This window comes from Eptesicus fuscus, chromosome 20 (genome assembly GCF_027574615.1).
Source record: "Eptesicus fuscus isolate TK198812 chromosome 20, DD_ASM_mEF_20220401, whole genome shotgun sequence".
NCBI lineage: Eukaryota > Metazoa > Chordata > Mammalia > Chiroptera > Vespertilionidae > Eptesicus > Eptesicus fuscus.
In genome coordinates this window covers 16,161,494-16,182,521 of record NC_072492.1, presented here as the reverse complement: position 1 = coordinate 16,182,521, position 21,028 = coordinate 16,161,494, and the positions used below count along the sequence as shown (strand labels likewise).

The following is a 21,028-nucleotide window of genomic DNA, read 5'->3' as shown; positions in this document are numbered from 1 at the left end:
ACTTACGCTCTTCAAAGCACTGGTGTTATACTCTTGGAAATACTACACCCAAGAAATATCTTGAGAATCCCCACAGCAAATTAAAAATATAAAAAATACAGAAAAAAAAAATACAGAAATTCTCAGGTTAGGGCTGAGGTAGAAGGCTACTATAAATTGCATTTTCGAGGCCTACATCTAGAGTCCTGAGTATCAAATGTGGCTAATAGTACCTCACAGTTGGAGACAAGACTAAGCTTTGATAACTAAGCCTAACTAAAGTCTATTCATGAAACATAAGTAAGGCAAATGTTGGCACACAGAAGAAGCTAAATAAGTATTAGTTCCTTTTCTTCACCTCTGAATACTAAAAAGCATTATTTTTCAAACCACCTGAATCAGAATCACATAGTGAGCTTGTTAAAATTGTAGATTCCTGGACTCTACTTTGGATTAAATAAATTAGTGTTTCTGGGGATAGGGCCTTGTACTATACACTTTAAATAAGTCTCCCAGGTACTTATGAACACTGAAGTGTCACAATCACTGCTGTAAAGGCTGAAAAGATAGGTGGCCACAATTTTGGTCAACTCTTCAAAATGCAACTCCAGCTAAGGTACAAAAAAATATGACCTTATATTTTCCATGGCACTTTCAGGATCTATAAAATCCTTAGCACCCTATGAAGCAATTAACTATTACAATTAGATCATGATAATAGAGGTAAGAAAACTGAAACTTGAGTAATTTCAATGAGATCTGAAGCCAGATGCAATGACTTTCTAGTCCAGTGTTCTCGCCACCTCACCAGAGCCGCTTCCTGGGAGAGCACCATTGGACCTTCTAAGGCATAACAACAAACCTGCTGTGTGCTTCATTCATCCTTAAAAGTTCCCAATAACAGAATGGCTGCTACATGCGAGGCACCATGCCAAATGCTTTACATACATCAACTCACCTAATCTCGACAACTCCATGAAGTAGGAAGGCCTGTTATCTCAATTTGGCAGATGAAGAAATCAAGGCACAGACTTACTCAAGGTTATGCAGTAAGTGGAGGAGCTGCAATGTGCCTCTTCTCTTAATCAGTGTCCAACTGCCACAGTTCCCCATGGATCTGGACCATTTGCCTGTGCTGGGGACAGAGATGCTCACAACTCACAAGGGGAAAAATCTGATCTAGTAGAGAAACTCAAAGGGGGGCAGCCTCGTCCTGGCTGGGTAGCTCAGATGGTTAGAGCATCGTCCCGATATGTCAAGGTTGAGGGTTTGATTCCCGGTCAAGGCATATAGAAGAATCAACCAATGAATGCATAAGTAAGTGGAACAACAAGTTGATGTTTCTCTCTCTAAAAAAATCAATAAAAATTTAAAAACAAAACAAAAAACCAAAGAGGGGCAATCTTGTTGCTGATTTCTGAAGACTGAACTCCTGGTCTGGGTATGCTTCTCTTGGGCAGCTGAAAGGCCCAAGTCCAGGGAAAGCAGGATCTAGAGGAAAAGTTCCTTCATGCTCTCCTCACCTGGGCAAGTTACTGAACCTTGTTTGCATAATACAGATGATCCTGAAGATCCCTTTCCATTCCTAAAGGTTTCTATGATTCTGGGAAGGCATCTTGGAAAGGAGGAGAGGAAAGACAGTTCAGCTCTGCCATTGACCTTGATGGGGGAGCTCAGCTCTGTCCTAGGGGACAGTGCCAAGAGCTGGGCTTAGCCTTTTTGGAAGGGTTGATGACTCAGAATCTGTTTCCATAGGAGACAATTCTTGACGGAAAAAGGTGGTATAGGTTCTTCTCATATGATAAGCCACGAAGGAAGAGTTGGAGGGTTTTATGGAATCATTAGCACAGAGCTCCCCTCTGGCCACAGAGCAGAGGAAGAAACAGCAGATCAGTTTATAAAGCTCCAGAGTGGAAAATTTCTGTTGGTGTCCAAACTAAGTTTTTGGCTTTCTGTGAGGTTTGGAAAGACTCGGACTGATGTTTTAATCACCTGTTTAGTGTTCTGAAGCCTCTTGTCAGAGGCCTCGCTGAGCCCGCTCCAGCAGGCAGTGGGAAGCTGCTGGCTCACGCACCATGCTTTTTCTGAGCCGTTTCTTTCCCATGGCCATCTCCAACACCCTGGAGCTCCCTCCAGGCCATTTGCAGGGTACAAGCCAAACCTGTGCGTCCCACCGGAGGCTGAGGACAAGCTCTCTGGCTAGCTTCTCACCAGATCTGAAGCCAGGAAAGGCTCTTGAAGAAAAGCCAAGGTGTGAAGAGGTCAAGAGTGGTCTCTGGAAACCAGTTTGCCAGCAACACCTTTGTGGCACAGGGATCAGGCTTGCCTTTGAGGCGAATCACCATCTAGACATCCTAAAGCCCTTGGGTATTGATCATGAAAGGCGTCCTCACGTGGGAAAAAGAACACTGACCAAACTCAGGTTGGGCACGTTCTAAAAACAGAAACTCATGAGCATGCAAGAAGCCCAGGACAGAGGTTCAGGGTAATGGCAAGTAGAAAAAATAGCATTTTGCTTCCTCTGCAGATTTCACTGGTCACAGCTTCTCGATGGCTGACATATCCCATTTTACTGGGAAAGCTGTGGTGGAGATGAAGTGGTGACTGATGGTTGCTAGGCATTATGTTATTTCATTTGATTATCACAGTAATCCTGTGAGATAGAAAGAGGAAGAGGAAATTGAAGCTCTGAGGAAAGAAACATCCAGTAAGTGGTGAAGCTGGGATTTGAACCTAGGTTTGTCTTACTCCAAAGGTCTGTGCTCAGTCTGTTACACTTTGTAGCCTCTTACGAAGGTAATGATACTTTTGGAGATAGGGACCTACTTCAAGTCCTTTTAACTAAAGGATACCCCCCTTGCCCAGCAGCCAAAAGGCCAACCCCCAAGACAAAATAAACACTTATGACGAATTTGCATTTAGATTAACACAAACCAAATGGGTACTTGGCTAAGTTACAGGCAAGAAGAGAGGTATTAACATTAAAAATTCCAGGGGAAAAAGAGGCCATATGTAATACGTTCAACAATAAAGATTAAAAAATAAAAAGTAAAATGAGATTACAGACCACATGGGCAAACAAATGGCCTGTTCTGATTAAACAAATACACCAACCTGAAACATGAAAAAAAAAAATTTCTCAATGCATGTGCCCTAAAAGGAATTCTATCATTCAGATTTAATTTCCCTGGACACAGTACGGGTAAGACTTCAGTTAATCAGCTGATGAGCTGAATGAATATGGGAAACTAGTCACTGTTGGATGCCAAGTTAAGACCTATGCGTGAGTGTCCCCAGAAAGTTATTTGCACTACAGTGTGGACCTCTGGATGTATTGTAGAGAGGAAGGTCCAGCATAGAGCATGGGGGCAAGACAAAGGAAATCAAAGCTTCCTCTTCCACCTGGCACACAAGGTTACACAAACCCATCAATCCAAAAAACGTTTACTGTGCAAACAACAGTGCTGTTCATCTGGTAACTCTTGATCTTGGAGGAAGATATGAAGGTGGAGAAGAGAAAAAATAGTGTTTTTTTTTCCTGCCACAGAATTTTCTCTTTCCTTCTCTTGTCTGGTGTTTCCAGGGGAACCTTCTTCAACTGTCCGCTCTGAGAGTTACCTTCCCTTTGTCTGGCCAGACCACTACACACATGCCATTGTTCCCTGCCAAGTTATGCCAAAATTCAAGCAGATTAAGCCAACAACATGGCTTTTGATGAGGAAGGGGGGGGGGGTGGTGGTCTTTCAATGGAACTCTGCTTACTGAGGGAAGAGAGACTCCTATAGCAGTAAATGGCACATACTGCCTTTTCTCAGTGACCTCAGAGGAACCAGAGGCTACAGTTAGAGAGAGATTAGACAGAAGGAAGGTAAAGAGAGGAGAGACCATGACCAGAGAGGTCTTAAGTCCCACAGGAATAACTGTGAGGACAAGAAAGAGGCTGTCTTGTCACGAGGGCAAAATTAACCAGACCCATCTGATTATAAGAGAGGGAAGGATCTGTGCTGGGATCATGAATGGGGGCAGAAGCTTACACACCACTGCATACATGGGGGGATGTAAGAGAAAAGTATCTCAAAGCTGATGACAAGGCAGGCAGGAAACTTACATGTCCTTGCTGACAGGAAAGAAAGAGTGAAATTCTGGGTCTTCTCTCATCTGCAGGATTTCTAATAGGCGACTGAAGTTCACCCTCTTCCCAAGGATGTGCTGACAGCTGGGAATACTGCCCTTCAGGTCAGGCAGGGCAGGGATCTAGACCTCTCCAGAAGTTCACAAAGAAGTTCAGTAAGGACTCAAACCATGATCCAAAACACAAATGGGACTGTCATTTCCTGTTGGGTTTCCATGCTGTAAAAAACTGGGGGAGAAATGCCAACTACAAAGTGCTCTGTCTTATGTGGAAAATCGAGTATGCAATGTATCCAGCTCTAGGTTTTGACTTGTAAATTTAAGTGAGAACTAGTTGCTAGCTGCTAGAGGATTATACTGTTAAAGAGACATTCCACCACCCAACCTGCCAGCCTTTCTGCTTAGTGTCCATGGACTTCTAGGGAGCTGATGACCAAGTTGTCTTCTTCTGTGTAGGAAGGGCAGTCTTGGGCTTTGGCAGTTCTTCCTGGACCCCACATCACTGTCTTGTGTTCTTAAACAGCTCTGATGGAACAAGCCATCTGTGAAGGTTATTTAGTTTGGAACTGGAAGAGGGTGAGGATGTGGAAAAAGTAAACTGAGCAGCCAAAGGATAGGGGGAGAGAGAGAGAGAGAGAGAGAGAGAGAGAGAGAGAGAGAGAGAGAGAGAGAGAGAGAGAGAGAGAGACAGAGAGACAGAGAGACAGAGACAAGGCAGGTGGCATGTTCATGGGACTATGTACCAGGGCTGAGTGGGGTGGGATTGCAGAAAGGAATGGTGTCGAAAGAAGGCCAGCCCGGGAAGCACTGGAATGTCCAGGACAGCATGATTTTTTATTTCCAAAGTGGTGTTCTGCTATTCTCCTTCAAGAGTACACAGATTCTCACTTAAGGGTTTCCATTATAGGAGAATCCCTGGAATAATGCCTTGCCTTCAGAAAAATGCCCGAATGCTGCCCAATTTCTTGCTGGGCCTGAACATAGTCTAAAAGGCAAATCCAACAAGCGTTTTTTGTTTGTTTGGTTTTTTCACATCCAAAGCCACAAGATAATAGCAACAACTGAGAGGTAAAACCTGAAGATAGTAGAGATTATGAGAAAATCCTTATGAATTACAGAAAACAGCAATAGAAATTATAAGATAATCTGGGAATATATGGGAATTTGGTGTAAACTGGATTATAACTGGTTGTTTCTTTGGAGTCTTCTTAACAGCCCCTCCACTTATTATGAAGAACATATATGCTGAAGAGACTTTTATTTTTATAATCTAGACATTTTCACTTATGTTATCTCATTTAATCCTTACTGAAATCTTACAAAGGGACTATTGTCACCCCCATTTTACAGTGAGTAAACCCAAGCCTAGACAGAATAACTTACATGGATATTTCTCATGAACAGAACAGAGCATAATGAAGACTATGACTTTTATTTAGGTCAGGGAGATGTATTATTCTGCAGGTCATTCTGGCAAAATGGCATTAGAGTTTATGGTATCTCATCTGGTCCATTCCTGATCACCAAGACTATGTAGTATATCCTCACAGGATTTGAAAAAGAAATAAAAAAGCTGCTGTTAGAATATATTTCTGATTATTTATTAAATCTTTCCAAGTTATTAGACTAAGTACAGGGATAGAGACAACCAGCCGGTAACTAGGAATGCTGCTTACTCTACTTTTGGAGCACACACACAGAACGACAAGCAAACAATTACAGTGTCTTCCCTTATCCGCGGTTTCACTTCCTGCAGTTTCAGTTACTCTTGGTTAACCGTGGTCCAAAATTATTAAATAAAAAATTCCAGAAGCAAACAATTAATAATTAAGTTTTAAATTGTGCGCCGTTCTGAGTAGCATGATGAAATCTCACGCTGTCCTGTTATGTCCTGCCTGGGATGTGAATCATCCCTTTGTCCACTGTATCCATGCCAGATACCCAACCTGCCTATTATTCACTTAGTAGCTGTCTCAGTTATCAGACTGACTGTCCCGGTATCACAGTGCTTCTGTACAAGTAACCCCTATTTTACATAATAATGGCACCAAGTACAAGAGAAGGTTAAACTTTATAATAGGTATGTAGGTATAGAAAAAAAATAGTACTAGTATACCAGTATATAGGGTTCAGTACAATCCTCACTTTCAGGCATCCACTGTGGGTCTTGGAATGAATCCCCTGTGGATAATGGGTGACTACTGTATAAACTTTGCTAAAGTACAGTTTCAGTGCTTCATACTGATAAGAAGGAGAAAGAAAATTTCTGTACCAGCCCATACTAGGGAAGCCTACACACAGCCTATCTTTTTTATTGACAACAAGAGCTAAAAGCTATCACCGAATTCTGTTACTTAGGCTAACGTCACTCTTGCTGCTGAAAAGCAGAAAAGAAGTTCAACGATAGCTTTTCTTCTAGGAGGTAATGAAGATATGGAGTCACCTTGGCTTCAAGTACCAGCCAAACCAAAGCTGCTTATAAATGTGTTTACACACATGGCACATGTTAAAAACAAGCAAACAGTACAAGTGGCTGAATTTTAAAAACAAAATCTCACCTCTGGTTTCTAGAACCTCTGTTCCTCAGCCCCATTCCAGTTTCTGGTATGTCCTTCAGAGATATTTACGCATACACTGTCATATACAATTAAGTATGGGCTCTTCCTATACCTTATAAATATAAATGGTGATATACATCGCCATTTTTTAAAATTTGACAGCGTTCGTTATCTTAGAGATTATCAACATCATTTGTGAAGCACACTTCATACCAAATGCTAAAGGTCATCAACAATAAGGTTCTGGAACAGATCCAGAAAACCTAATGTGTTTATTGCAACAGTTTCTCTGTATTGGAGGGACTGGAAAACCTAGCAAAGAAAAGCAGATAGGAGCAAATCAGTCAAGTCCATCACTCATCATCAGGTCCAACAGGCCTGATCAGCAACAACAGTCCCCTCAACCAGGCAGGGTCTCAAATGACAAAAAGCTGGGCAAGAGAGGCTGCATTTACATGTCAAAAAAGAATATGGAAAGTATAAGTATGTCCTCCAGTCTACATGCTGCCCAGAAAGAGGTCCCACATCGAAGAGACTTCAACAAATTTGAAGGCTAGAAACAAACACTGCAACATGAATATTAAACTGTTAATTCTATCACTATATGTAAGCCAGGTGCCTTATACATCTGAAGGCTCAGGCACCATCTAAAAGGGCCAGTCTCCCTCTTGGGAACCATATGCAGCTACCACGGAATAGAAAGTAAAGCATTGCCCTAGTTGGTTTGGCTCAGTGGATAGAGCCTCGGCCTGTAGACTGAAGGGTTCAAGGTTCGATTCCGGTCAAGGGCACATGCCTGGGTTGCAGGCTTGGTCCCCAGTAGGGGGCGTGCAGGAGGCAGCCAATGGATTATTCTCTCTCATTCTCATCATGTTTCTATTTCGATTTCTATCTCTCTCTCTCCCTCCCTCCTTCCTCTCTGAAATCAGTAAAATACACACACACACACACACACACACACACACACACACACACACACACAGAAAAAAAGTAAAGCATTTACGGTGTTTCAAGCTGATCTCACAGTCTGAGGTTCTACCATGTAACAGTACCCTATTCCAGAACAGGACATAACTCTTTGCTTCCTAGACTGTACTTCCTGAAACGTTTTAAGGTATCCCATTGAATTCATTCAAGAAATATTTATTAAGTAACTGCTATGTGGCAGGCCTTATTCAAGGAACTAGGAATATAGCAATCACTAAAACAATGCTCCTGATGTTATGGAGCTTAACATTCTTGTGAGATGGAGAAACAAATAAGCAAATAAATACAGGACAAGTAATGGGAAGTACTATAAAAAAAAAAAAAAGTAGGGTAAGAGGGACAGAGAGTAACAAGGTTGGAGAGAGTATTGCTATCCTATATAATAAAAAGCTAATATACAAATCGACTGAATGGTGGCACGACCGATTGCTATAATGCACACTGACCACCAGGGGGCAGATGCTCAATGCAGGAGCTGCCCCCTGGTGGTCAGTGCACTCCCACAGGGGGAGTGCCGCTCAGCCAGAAGCCTTGAGCCGGGCTCACAGCTGGCAAGCACAGTGGCGGTGGCAGGAACCTCTCCCACCTCTGCAGCAGCACTAAGGATGTCCGACTGCTGGCTTAGGCTTGCTCACTGTGGGGAGTGGACCTAAGCCAGCAGTTGGACATCCCCCTAAGGCTCCTGGACTCAGGGACCCCTCCGAGTGCACGAATTTTGTGCATTGGGCCTCTAGTTTTATATAAGATGGACAGGGAAAGGTTCTTGGATAATATGCTGCTTGATCAGATGTGAAGGAGTGAGCCACAAAGCAGAGAGGGCCTTCTAAAGTAGGTAGTCGGAGTGCCAGGGAGCCCTTTTTCTCCTAGAAGGGCTTGCCAGCTATGCGCAGTATGAGGAAAGGCGAACAGGCTCTTCTAGTCCAGCCAGGATAAAGAAGAGCCTTGAGAGTTTACGTAGCTTGCATGGCCTCCATGCAGTTTCTGGATATTTTCCATCACAGATGAGAGTTTTATGTTGAATTTTAAATTGACCACAAATATTTAACTTCTCTGGACCACAAATGCAGTATCTTCTCTGTGGTTTAGCTGGCACCAAGTACATATTTACGAATCTCTATATGTCTGCCTGTTATTTAAATTTCTTATAGAAGTGCCAAGGTCTTTAGTTGTGATTTATCCCCTCCCACTCCATATTGGGTCGGAACCTGATCAGGCTTAATACTTGGAGAAAGGAGGTATCTTTACATTTGGAGTTTAGGGTCTTCCTAGTTAAATTTCCTATTTAAAAAATAGAAATTGGGGGGAAAAATCACTTGAGGGTCTATTCCAAGATCTTGTATTTGAATTAGAATATAAAAACTTTAACATTTTTCTGAGTCCTAGCCTGTTTGGCTCAGTGGCTAGAGCATCAGCCTGCGGACTGAAGGGTCACAGGTTTGATTCCGGTCAAGGGCACATGCCCGGCTTACGGGCTCAATCCCCAGTAGGGGGTGTGCAGGAGGCAGCTGATCAATGATTCTCTCTCAACATTGATGTTTCTATATTTCTCTCCCTCTCCCTTCCTCTCTGAAATCAATAAAAAATATATTTAACTATTTTTTTCTGAATAAAAAAATAAAACAGAACATCTTTATACTTTAGCTACATTAAAAAAGCAAACCTAATAAACAACAACAAAAAGTCAGGTATTACACCTGGCCCAAACTTGTAAATGTGTACTCTTATTTACTGCCTACTAATTCCTGAGACTTATAACCAGTACTGGAGTTACAAAGAATATAGGAAATAGTCCCTGCTTCTCAGCTGGGTCTTTGACAAGCTAAATTGGTAAAGGGCTCTAGCTGAAGAGCACAAACTGGGTCATCCCTAATTCCAGAGTCAGTTTCTCTTCCCCAGTGGCAAGAGAGCCATGCGGCATTTTTTTTTTTTAAATCAAATAAAGGCATTCAAAACAATCACTCCTACCCCATTCTGGATATCTGTCATTGTCCTATCTTTCTCAATGCAGCTTACTGCGCCTTTGGGCTATGGTTCTACTCATATTCAGGCTGCAGGGGTAAGGGTAGAGGAGATACCAAGCTGAAGAGTTGACTCAATACAGAAAGACTTGAGGGGTATCTTCATGAACACTGGATTTCCTGAATTTACAGGGGAGTAGCAGAGCTACTCATTATGAAGTAACAAGTCACACAGATATAAATCCATGCAAGTACATTTTAAGAACAATGTTCACCTTAATAAAATGAACAGTGCCATTCAAAGTATTTAACTTGGAAAGTTAGACACTCAATTTTTAAAAAACTAGCATTGACTTGTAATTAAAAGGGCTTTAAGTACATGCTTCTAGCTATTTTGTCCACCCTTCCAGTTTTCCATTGAAATTACTGGGGCGGGGGGGGGGGGGTGGTTTGAAGAAAGCATATATTGGTACTAGGCAACCACATACCGGAAACTAGGAGGAATTTTCTGCAAGACAAACTGCAGATGGAACTGGAATGAGGAAAATGACAACTGATGTTCAACCCTTTGCCTGCCTGATGAGTATGTAGATGAGACTGTAGCAGCAGTACCCCACTAATGCTCTTACCCGGGAGCAACTAGGACAAGAACCAAAGTGGGTGTGACACACTTAGAAAGGCACAGCAGGATCCCACCAGGGTATCAGAAGAAGCTTAGCAGCTGTTGGCTTAAAATTGGTGTCGGTGCCCACATGAGGCAGAAGAAAGACAAAGCTGAGGCTGGCTTCTAAAATAGGGGGAAACCCTCCCCAAAATAAGAACAGTAAACCTGGTCTACTCTAGGAAACAGAGGGTTTAGCTCCATGCCATGACTATCTCTAGCTCTAGTTTCCTTTCCACCCTCCTCTAGGAGAGTTTAATACCAGCAGTGTAAATCAAAGGTTCCTCTTTTCTCTTTATCTGCACCTGAAAATCTTAACAGAGACATATCTAAGCTCTCAATAGGAATAGTTTAGACTGCTCTAATAAGGATGGAAAAAAAATCACCTAACATGAAAAGGTATTACAATTGAATAGAAGGATACTTACCAAAGAATAAGTAAATATTTATCTAGAAGAGTCACTGTGAAAAGTTTGGAATTTTTAAAAAAATCCTCATCTGAGGCTACATTTTGTTTTTTTAAATTGATTTTGAGAGAGAGAGAGAGAGAGAGGAAGTGGTGGGGGAAGGGAGGGGAGGAAAGGAGGGGAGGGGAGGGAGGGAGGGAGAGGAGAGAGAGAGAGAAAGGAAAGAAAGAAAAGAAAGAAAGAAAGAAGAAAGAAAGAAAGAAAGAAAGAAAGAAAGAAAGAAAGAAAGAAAGAAAGAAAGAAAGGAAGAAAGAAAAAACAGTAATGTGAGAAAGAAACATTGATTGGCTGCCTCCCATACAAGCCCTGACTAGAGATAAAACCTGCAACTTAGGTATGTGCCCTGATCAAGAATCAAACCTGCAACCTTCTGGTGTATGGGACAATACTCCAAGAAACTGAGCCACCCGGCCAGTGCAAGTTTGGAAACTTTTAAATTAATACTCAACAGTGCCGAAACCAGTTTGGCTCAGTGGATGGAGCGTCGGCCTGCGGACTGAAGGGTCCCAGGTTCGATTCCGGTCAAGGGCATGAACCTTGGTTGCGGGCGCATCCCGAGTGGGGCGTGTGCAGGAAGCAGCTGATCGATGTTTCTAGCTATCTATCCCTCTCTGTAAAAAATCAATAAAATATATTTTAAAAAAATACTCAACAGTAATGGCACAAGGACAGATAAACAGACCAATGGAGCAGAACAGAAAGTCTAGAAATAAACCCAAACATATAAAATCACCTGACTATGACAAGGCACCATTGTAGTTCAGTGGGTAAAACTGATCTTGTAATAAATGATGCTTGATCAACTGGCTATCTGTATGGGAAAAGATTAACCTTGCCTCTACATCATGCCATAAACAAAAATTAATTTGAGATGGATTACACACCTAAATGTGAAAGGAAAAATAACTTCTAGGAGAAAAATAGAGTATTTTTATGATCTTGGACATAAAACACTAACCATAATAGAAGAATAATGATAAATTTGACTTCATTAAAGTTAAGAACTTGTGTTCATCTAAGACACCATTAGGAGTGAAAAAACGAGTACAGACTGAAGAAGATCTCTTCAATCTATATATCCAACACAGGACTTATATTCAGAATATTTTAAAAATTCTATAAATCAAGGAAGACAATTCACTCAAGGGAAATAAACAGAAGTCAGGAAAGGGCACACCACTAATGAGGATCTCTCAATGGCCAATAGCAGAAGTAAAGATACAACATCATTATTCACGAGGGAAATGGAGATTAAAACCACAATGAGATACACACCTATCAGATAGGCTAAAATTAAAATTAAAATCAAGGTTGGCAAAGATGTGGAGCAAGTGAAACTCTCATATACTGCAGATGCTCATATATATTGGTACAATCACCTTGGAAATCCATTTGGCAGTACCTACTAAGTCAAACATATACCCCCTTATGACCTAACAATCCCATTCCTAGGTATATATCAAAGAGAAATAAGAGCATATGTCCACCAAAAGACATACAAAAAATGTTCATGGCAGCTTTATTCATAATAGCCAAGACTGGTAAAAGAAATAAACTTTCATTAATAGTAGAATAAATTGTTGTATATTCATACGACAAAACAATACACAAAAATAATGAACAATAAAAATACTTTCACATGCAACAACATGGACGATCTCTCACAGCTGGTATTGAACAAAAGAAGCCAGATACAAAGGATATGTACTATGATTCCATTTATACAGGGGTTGGAAAAAGTAGGTTTACAATTGTGAGTACGCAAAACACAGAGTTAATATTGTAATGATCATAACCCTTATCTCTTTTTCTATACAAACAACTGTAAACCTACTTTTGCTTTCCCCTGTATACAGTTAACAAACAGGCAAAACTGATCATGACTGAGGTTTAGAATACTAGTTACCTGTGTGAAGGACAGTTTTAAGGACAGTGTAAAGAAGCCTGCTGGGATATCACAGTATTCTGTATCTTGATCTGGGCAACAGTTAGCATTAAATATAACCACATATTAAAATGTACTGAGCTTATTAAACTTAAAAGACTAGTACACATTACTTTAAAAGGTTAAAAATCAATAAAAAAGTAAAAATAACATAGCAAATTTCATTTCAATCTAGATTAGGCAGTCAGATGAAAAACAGTCAAGAAAAACTACAGGTAAGGCAGTACTAGTAAGCAGCAGTTAAATACAAAAGAAACCTGAATTAGTTAAATGGATAATTTGCTTCAGCCTCATCTACAACACAGAAGAAAAAACAGAGATAAAAATGGCAAAATTTTTTAGAAGTTAAGAAATGTAAAAACAGAACCCTAGTTTTAAAAGCTATTCCAGAAAGATTAAGACTGAGAAAAGAACAATACTTTTAAAAAACAAGAAAGGAAGAAAAAAAAAAAGGAAAAGGAAACTTCCCTGAGTGAAAGAGATTTAAATCCTGAACTTTCAAAGGGCATGTTAAGAAACTTAATAACAAGAGACTAACATCTTCATTAGGGATGGCAAAAAGGTGTGTTTTTTCTTTGCGGGGGGGGGGGGGGTGGGTATTTTCTTTTAAGAAATACGAGGCTTCATCTGTGTTCAATGGGAAAGAGTGCCATGATCAGTGAGGAATGCTTGTCTCTTGCACAGAATGAATGCACACCTATCAGACAATGCCACCCTTGACCCACAGGTTCAGTCTTTAATTTCCAAGGATAATGAGAAAAAATAATGCTGTAAACATTAACACACACACACACACACACACACACACTCACACCCTGATGGGTCTCAGACTTTTCTGTCCCCAAACTAGGTAGCCACTAATGTAGAAGTGCAAAAGAAAGACATTCTCAGATAAACTTAGAAAGGTAAAAAATTTTCTTTCAGGGAAAAAAAAATCACTTAAACATGTATTCAATATTTAACACAGTAGAGCAAAGTATATATGTGTGTGTGTGTGTGTGTGTGTGTGTGTGTGTGTGTGTGTGTATATATATATATATATATATATTTTTTTTTTTAAAAGCAAAAAGGTAGTTTAAAAAAGCAAGAACATCTTCAACAAATAAATGATATAACAACTAGGGAGGTGGGGAAACTGTTATGCATTAAAAGTCTTAAGAGACATATCAGCCAAATACAAAATACGTAGAGCTTGCTTAGATCTTAATACTGACGGATTTATTGAGAAATGGCATTTTTTGGTAAAGCTGGAGAATTTTAAAATGGATTATATAATATTGATAAGTTATTAAGCCCTGGCTGGTGTTGCTTTGTGGTTAGAACAGGGGTCCTCAAACTTTTTAAACAAGGGGCCAGTTCACTGTCCCTCAGACCGTTGGAGGGCCAGACTATAGTTTAAAAAAAAACCTATGAACAAATTCCTATGCACACTACACATATCTTATTCTGAAGTAAAAAAACAAAACGGCAAAAACACCCGCATGTGGCCCTCGGGCCGTAGTTTGAGGACGCCTGGGTTAGAGCTTTGGCCCAAGCACCAAAGGGTCATGGGTTTGATTCCTGGTCAAGGACAGATACCTGGGTTGCAGGTTCGATCCCTGGCCCTGGTCAGGGGCAACCAATCGTTGTGTCTGTCTCACTTTGATGTTTCCCTTCCTCCCTCTCCATCTCTCCCTCCTTTCCACTCCCTGAAAATCAATGAAAAAAATATCTTCGGGTGAGGATTTAAAAGAAAAATTATTAATTTTGACATGTATAATTATGTTATGGAGGTCATGCTAGGGGAAGAAGCCTTACAAGTTAGTGATACCTACTGAAATGTTTTCAATATGATGAATGGAATTTGATTTAAAACCTCCACATACAAAAATCTGGCTGGAGGACAAGGAGAATGATTTTTTAAAATATTGGCAAAATGTTGATCACTGCTCAAGCTACACAGTGATTCATTATACTATTCTATTTACTTTTCTTGTATGTTTGAAAATTCCAATAGTAAAAAATAACAAAACCAAAGTAATAACAACAAAAAAAATCAGAAAACCCCACAAAATCCAAGAATAAAAATAAATTGTATTAAACAAATGGCAAAAAACAAAAAAGAGTAAAAGATATTTAATTCTATATAAGTGATGTTAATAGTATTCTGAAACAGTGAAAATGTCAAAAGTTATTCTTCAAAGAAAAGGTAAACAATGTACATACCACAGTATAAAAATATTTAATGACAATAGGGTTGAGAATGTACAGTGATTAATCTAGAAATTACAGCATGGGTTTGAATTATTGGATGTGTGACTTTAGGTAAAGTGCTTATTAATCTTTTTGGGGGTCTCAGTTTCTTTATCTGTAAAATGGGGATAATAACAGTACTTACCCCAGGTAGAATTGTTGTGAAGATTAAAACTGATACATTGTAAGCCTTTAATAAATAAGGACTACTGTCTAATATCTCACTAATATCTATAAAAACTAAGAAATTAGGCCCTGGCCAGATAGCTCAGTTAGTTAAAGCATTGTCTCAATATGCCAAGTTTGCAGGTTCGATCCTTGGTCAGGGCACATACAAGAATCAACCAATAAGTGCATACATAAGTGGAATAACAAATTTATGTTTATCTCTCTCCCTCTCTCAAATCAATTAAGAAAAAAACAACCCTAAGAAATTGGAAGTGTGGTGAGAGAAGACAGTATCCTAAATTTATGCTTGGGGAGGTGTGGCAGAAACTACTAGTTATTTTCCATTATTTGTTCTCCTTCTCTTCCTCTGTAATAGAAAACTGTTGATTTTAGCTGTGCCTATTGCTACCTGGAATAAAAATATATCCTAGTCTACATTGCAGCTAGGTTTGGCCATGTGACTCAGTTCTGGCCAAGAGAATGTAGGCAGAAATATGTACAAACTACCAGGATAGGTCCTGAAAGAGAGGGGTGTCTTTAAAAAAAATTTTTTTTTAAACTGCATTCCTTCTTTAACTGTTTCTACTCCCCACAGGCTTGTATGCAGATTAAATGGCTGACATTCCAACCACTATCTTAGACTAGGAGGAGTCTTTGGAAATAAAAGCCATGTACAACAGAGCAACGCAACAGAAAGGACCTCAGTCTATGACACCACTGAGTGCCAAATCAGAAAATATCGACTTGTTTCACTTGAGGGAAAGCTATTTCTATCTTATTTAAGTTACTGTTATTTTAGGATTTTCTGTTTCTTGCAGCTGAACATAAACTTAACTAAAATGAAAAAATATTATGTTCTGTTTAATTCTGCTATTGGAAAAGCAAAGACAAATAATTAAAAATATTTCATTTTAAAGATAAGCAAGTAGAATTAAAGAATCATTGATTGGCTGCCTCCTGCACGCTCCCGCCCCCGCCTCCACCCCCCACCCCCGGGGATCGGTCCTGTAACCTGGGCATGTGCCTTGACTGGGAATTGAACTGTGACCTCTTGGTTCATAGATTGACGATTAACCCACTGATCCACACCAGCCAACCTGTATTTTGCACTTTAAATGGTTAAATTTATGTTATACAAAGTTCATCTCAATAAAAATTTTTTTTTACATTTGTTTACCTATTTTTAGAGAAAGAGGAAGGGAGAGAGGGGGAGAGAGAGAGAGAGAGAAACATCGGTTTGTTGTTCCACTTATTCATGCACTCATTGTTTGATTTCTTATATGTGCCCTTGACCGGGGATCAAACCCACAACATTGGCGTATGGGTACAATGCTCTAACCCAGTGGTTGGCAAACTCATTAGTCAACAGAGCCAAATATCAACAGTACAACGACTGAAATTTCTTTTGAGAGCCAAATTTTTTAAACTTAAACTTCTTCTAACGCCACTTCTTCAAAATAGACTCGCCCAGGCCGTGGTAGTTTGTGGAAGAGCCACACTCAAGGGGCCAAAGAGCCACATGTGGCTCTCGAGCCACAGTTTGCCGACCACGGCTCTAACCAAATGAGCTACTCAGCCAGGGCTCAATAAAAATTAAAAAAAAAAAATGCAATGTGTACATAGAGTTTAGAAGAGATATACCTAAAACAATGCAATTTCTTTTAAAAGGGGGTGGAGTGGACAGGCCGAAATTTATTAGGTAAAGACAAATACCAAAACAAAATAAAAAAGCAAAGTAGGAGTCAAGGCATGAGTGAACTGAAATGAAAATAGAGAAAAAACAACAACCACAAAACACCCTTTGGAATACAAGAAGAAACTGACAAGAACACAGCTGTAGTGGCAGACTAATAACACTTTCAGTCTTTAACATATCAAGCAGGTAAAAATAATAATACAGACTATTAGAATAGTGTTGTTATTCAATAGCTCTATGTTGAATTTTGTATATTATAAAAATACATTCTCAAAATTCATTATACATCTTTTAAAATTATTAGGTTATAGAATTTTTAAAAGTATCCAAAAGTAGAAATTAATAATAAAAGTTTAAGAAATTCAACTTCAAAAAATAAAACTCTTCCAAATAAGTTTAGAATCAAAGAGAAAAATCAAAACAATAAAGACCATTGCGAAAACCATCACTAGGATAGTATACTTGTAAATGGATTAGAATGTAGCCAAAGTATTAATAATGGCATATTTAAAACCATAAAGCTTTTAAGTACACTAGTAAAAAATGAATAAACATAGACGATCCAACACAAGCAGAACAAAACAAGCTTAAGAAAAATAAAAGAAAATAAAGATAAAAATTAATTTATTAAACAATAAATATAATGACCAATTTTTTATAACTAAAAAATGTAAGTTGCTAACAAATTTAAGAAAAATATTGGAAAACAAAGAAATAAAGATTTTAGAGAAATGAATCATTTTCTGGATAATATAAGTTAACAAAATTGACACAAGAAAAGATGGGAATGTTCCATATCATGATTGTGGTAGTGTTTATACTACTGTATATTTTTTTCAAAACTTAACCAATTGAACACTTAAAATTGGAAAATTATTTATATATATCTGTTATGTCTCAACAATTCTGCCACAAAAATTTGACATAAGAGCTAAAATATTTGAAAAGACTAATAATAAGGGAAGAAACAGAAAAAGGAGGTACCAACGTTTTTCTTCCCAAAGATGCCTTTATAGGTCAGTTCCTTCAGTTCATTCACGTATTCAGTTAATAAATATTTATTAGTGGTATGGAGGAGGGTTTTATTCTCCAGGAACTGTTATTTACTGTATTAATCCCCAAGCACTGGGGGTTAATACAGTAAATAAAAACAAGGTTTTTACATTTTAGTGGGAGAAAATAAATAAGCATAACAAAACAAAACAAAAACCAATTATCATGTGATGGTAAGTACTAAGAAGAAAAATAAAGTACAGTAAGGGGCAGAGAGTGCCTGGGTACAGTGCTCATTTCAATAGCTCTCTGGTAAAGAAATTTCTGATAAGGCTGACTCTTGATCTGAAGGACATTAGAAAGTAAACGATGCAGTGGGGTAATAGTGAATGCGGCAGAACAGAAGTGCAAAGGTCCAGAGGCATAAAGTATTTGGCAGGACTAAAGAATGAGTAGGCTTGTTTGGCCAGTGAAGAATAGGTGAACAGGAGAGAGTGACAAGAGATGAGGTCAGAAAGGAAGTAAACCTAGGTCAGGTCTTGATATGTTTTTTTTTCTGAAAGAGATAGGAATCCTTTAAAGGGACTTAGAGCAGTTGTGTCAAATAACCCAATTTACATCTTAAAAGATCACTCTAGCTGCTGTGTTGAAACTAGATTGAAGTGGGGCAAATAGTCAGAACAAGCCTACATACAGTAAGTAATAGTGTAAGCAAGAGAAAGTAACACTGGACTACGGTGGTGCTTGTGGAAATGGTGAAATGGCTGGATTTTATAGTTCAAAGGAAGAGAGTTATGATTGTTGAGACACTGAAGTCTACGAGCAAAGAGTCAAGAATGATTTTTAAGCCCTGGCTCCGTTGGCTGGAGCTTTGTAAAGGTTATTGGGCACATACCCAGGTTTCAGGTTCGATCCTCGGTCAGGGTGCATACAGGAGGCAACAGATCGATGCTTCTCTCTCACATCAATGTTCCTCTCTTCAACAATGTTTCTCTCTCTTTCTCCCCCCTGTCTGTCCCTCTCTCTTCCTTTCTCTCTAACATCAACTAAAAATAAAATAAATAATGATTTTTTTTAAGTGATAAACACTTTCCAGATCACAAAAAGAAAAGCCGCTTCCCGTTAAAAAAAATAAAATAAAGTCAGCACATACTCAAATACCCAAAGGGGGAAAATAACAGCAAAGGCAGAAAACAGAGGACACGCCCAATATGGAAATAGATGTAAACATCCTAAGTAAAATAACAGCAAATCAAATTTAGCACACCATTAAAGTACAACTATACTGAGTCCAAATATATTAATCTATCATATCACATAAATTAAAGAATAAATTATTTTAACAGTTACTAAAAGGCATTTGTTAAAACTTCAGCATACTTTTTATTCTAAGCAGAGACTCAGTAAATTAAAATAGAAATACCCTTACTATCTATGCCATTTAAAACAACAGAAACAATATAGAAATGTTTACAATACTAAATATTCCTATTAAAATAAACTAGAAAAGAATTCCTACTTTCAGCATTATTATTTAATGCTTCTAAAAGTTTCAAAGCAATGAAGCAGAAATCAGAGAGATTAGCTTTATTTGAAGTTAATATACTCAGATAATTCAAAGTGATGAGTTAAAAAAATTAGAATTAATAAGAGAGTTTGATATGATGGCTGGATATAAATATGTATGAAGTTAGCTTTTTCCAAGTACTATTCTGAAGGTGTAATGGAAAAAAGTCCCATTAATTATAGCAAGAAAATTAATGAAAAAAATATGAGACACATAAAAGAACTGATATGCAGTGAATACTTTGTTTTAATAAGAAAATTTTTAACAATGTCAATTTTTTTTAAAAAATTGTGAATGCAATTCCAATCAAAATATCATGAGTGGTAACTTCTGCAGCACATATACTAAAATTGGAATAATACCGAGATCAGCATGGTAATGCACAAAATTGACACATCAATTTGTGAAGTGTCCCACATTTTTTACTGAATATTTGAGAATTGCTAAGAGAGTAGATCTTAAAAGTTCCCATCACAACAACAACAAAAAATTGTAATTGTGTGGTGATAGCTGTTTACTAGACTTATTGTGGTGATCATTTTGCAATATATACATACATCAAATCATTATGTTGTACATCTGAAGTTTAAATATAAAGTTGTAGGTCAATTATATCTCAAAAAAGACAATTAGAATTTTTTTATTGGAGCGGGGGAGTTAAAGGGACTTAAAATTACTCTGAAGTTTGAATAAAGCACAAATAGGTGAGAAAAGTATCAAAACATATTACAAAGCTATAGTAACTAAAACAGTGAAGTTATGCTTCAAGAATACACAAATATTTAAAAAATTAAGTTTAGATCTCTACCTCATTATTCAGCAAAATAAATTCCAGAGGCAAGTTTTAATATACATTTTCAAAAAGTAAAATATTGAGAAACTAGGATTATTCATCTGATTTTATGTTAGGAAGACTTTTCTAAGTATAAAAACAAATCGCATAAAGTGAAAATGGAAAGATTGACTATACAAAATTTAAAATAATTTGCATTTGAGAAAATTCCATAGACAATGGAAGGTAAGTGACAAACTGTACAAAATATTTTCAATATAAATGACTGGAAAAGGGTTACAAAAAATAAGTAAATTATATTTCAAGAGAAAGTGGGCAGAGAACATGAGAAGGTAATTCAAATGTCTATGCTTAAAAGTCCCTGAAAGTTCCTCTTTAAACATTTTCAAAATCAGTTTATTAGTTACGATAGTAATTTTCATTATTTAAAGACCCATTTTACTTTTTACCTTAAAAAGGAATAACTCACCTGGCTGGTGTGGCTCAGCGGTTGAGTGTTAACCCAGGAACCAAGAAGTCACTAGTTCAATTCCTGGTCAAGGTACATGCCTGGGTTGCAGGCTCGATCCCCAGTAGGGGGCGTGCAAGAGGCAGTGATAGCTGATGTTTCTCTCTCATCAATGTTTCTCTCTCTCTCTATCCCTCTCCTTCCTCTCTAAAATTCAATAAAAACATTAAAAAAAGGAATAACTGAACTTGCTCACTGTATTTAATTTCTTTTTATTTTATTATTTTTTAAAATATATATTTTTATTGATTTTAGAGAGGAAGGGAGAGAGAGATAGAAACATCAATGACGAGAGAAAATCATTGATCGGCTGCCTCCTGCACGCCCCCTACTGGGGATCAAGCTCGCAACCCGGGCATGTGCTCTTGACTGGAATTGAACCTGG

The 21,028-nt window shown here is 38.3% G+C and overlaps 1 protein-coding gene and 1 non-coding gene across 3 annotated transcripts in view; one reads left to right on the top strand and one right to left on the bottom strand.

Annotated features, from left to right (window-relative positions):
- SMG6 (SMG6 nonsense mediated mRNA decay factor) overlaps positions 1-21,028 on the bottom strand; it is a 219,430-nt gene that overhangs the window by 34,443 nt on the left and 163,959 nt on the right. The gene's annotated exons all lie outside the window — the stretch shown is intronic.
- LOC114233870 (U6 spliceosomal RNA) lies at positions 19,663-19,765 on the top strand. Its single transcript, XR_003620058.1, has one exon. It is a non-coding gene; the product is annotated as a U6 spliceosomal RNA (small nuclear RNA).